Here is a 2,500-nt window from a genome sequence, read left to right as displayed (position 1 = left end):
TCACCCTAAAACAAACCATAAAATGAAATGCCAATCCTTACCAATACATAGCAGTGGTCATGAGGGCGTGAGGGCGTGAGAACGTGAGGGTGTGAGGGCGTGGGGGTGAGGGCGTGAGGGTGAGGAGTGAGGGGTGAGGGCGTGAGGGTAAGGGTGAGGAGTGAGGGGTGAGGGCGAAAGGTCGTAAGGGCGTGAGGGCGTGAGGAGTGAGGGCGTGAGGGGTGAGGGCGTGAGGGGAAGGGAGATGAGCCCGACGGATGAGACAGAAATGGGTGGCATTTCCCGCTGCAGGAAATGTTTGGCGACTTACCAACATCCTTCCATTTTAACTGGCTGAGAGCGTCAGGACTATAAACAGAGTACTTAGTATTCGTATATAAATAGCAATATTTCTTAATAGATGATAATTATATGATAACGATAATGACAGAGTATTTGTGTCATTATGACAACGTTAATTAGTCTTTATGTCATTATGATAACGATAATGACAATAGCGATAGCGATAATTTTAGCAAATTTAATTATCTTAATGATGATAATGATAATATCTTAAAAAGTGTTGCAACGATAATACATAACGAAAGTGGTAATGAAAATAATATGATAAAAGTCCATTCAGCGATAATTACGATTAGATTACCAAATAGAAGAATTTAGCCTTCAAAAAAACGAAATTAGATATATCTTTACTTCTTAATACTTTTCGAGATTATTGGCTCAATTTACTAATTACTAATTTCTGCTGATAGTTCTTCATGTCATCTTTTTCATCTATAATGAATCAGAAGGATTTAGGCCTCGTTAATGACCAATAAATAGGCCTGATTATAAGCTAATTATTTTCTTCACAAATCCGGCATCCTCATACAAATATACGATACACACAGGTACACGTATAAACACGTTCTAACTCATAAATATACATGTAAACACACGTGAAAGTACACACATACGTATGTATAATCACGCTCATTTGTACACACACACACACACACACACATACGCATGCTTATGCACACACGCGCGCACACACACACACACACATACGCATATGGCACACACGCACGCTCACGCACGGACACACACACACACACACACACACACACACACACACACACACATACGCATGCTTATGCACACACGCGCGCGCACACACACACACACATACGCATATGGCACACACGCACGCTCACGCACGGACACACACACACACACACGCACACAAATCCTCTTTCAATCCGCAAGTTGGGTTTTTCTCTCTTTTCTTTTGTGAATTATAAATCGGATTATGAATTATGTCCTTCAGTCTAAATAAATCTGATTAAGAATATATAGATTATTATTACTTCTCTTTTCTTCTCCTCTCATCGCCCCTCTTCTCTCCTCTTCTCTCCCATCCCCTCCCCTTCCCTCCCCCTCCCTCCTCTGGTTTTCCCTCCTCTTTCCTTTCCTCCCCTTTCCTTCCCCTCCCCCCTTTCTCCTTCCTCACCTCCTCCCTCCTCCTCTCTCCTCCTCTTTCCTCCCCTCCCTTCCCATCTTCTCCTTTCTTTTCTCCTCCTCTGGTCTTCTCTCCCTCCCTTCCCCATCCCTCCCTTCCTCTTCCATCCCCTCTTCTCCCCCCCCCCCCCTCCTCTTCCCTCCCCTCCTCTCCCCACCTCTCCCCTCCCTTCCTTCCCCTTCTATTTCCTCTTCCATCTAACGCCTATTTTGTACAAAGATTATCATTTAGTTGCTCAGTAAAAATTTCTTAATTTGTTTTCAGTATTCAAGTTCTATAAAAAAAACAACTAAAGTAGATTTCATAATAAGCACCATGATATCAGTGATTATTATGATGATAATGAAGAGAGGAGACAGGCGAACGGTGATGATGATGGTAAGGATGTAATGTCAGCAAAAATAATAACGACGATAATGATAATAAAGGCGCTCATGTTGATAATTGTGGTGTGATTAACTGACTGATATAACATTGCTAATGGTCACGAATTCCAGACAAATGTAAATGATAATGATGATAACGATAATAATAGCGTTGATGATAATGTATCAACAAATGTAATTAGATAAATTGGTAGTATAACATTGTTAATGATCATAAATTCCAGGCAAACGTAAATAATACTGACGATAATGATGATAATAGCGATGATAACTGCAATTAGATAAATGGTTGATATAACATTGATAATCATCATAAAATCCAGACAAACGTAAATAATAATGACGATAATGATAATAGCGTTGATGATAACTGCAATTATATAAATGATTGATATACCATTGATAATCATCATAAAATCCAAACAGACGTAAATAATAATGACGATAATGATGAAGTTGATGATAACTGCAATTATATAAATGGTTTATATAACATTGATAACCATCATAAAATCCGGACAGACGTAAATAATAATGACGATAATGATAAGGTTGATGATAACTGCAATTAGATAAATGGTTGATATACCATTGATAATCATCATAAATTCCA

The sequence above is a fragment of the Penaeus vannamei genome, chromosome 33, assembly GCF_042767895.1.
Source record: "Penaeus vannamei isolate JL-2024 chromosome 33, ASM4276789v1, whole genome shotgun sequence".
Classification (NCBI taxonomy): Eukaryota; Metazoa; Arthropoda; class Malacostraca; order Decapoda; family Penaeidae; genus Penaeus; species Penaeus vannamei.
This window is presented reverse-complemented; position numbering follows the sequence as displayed.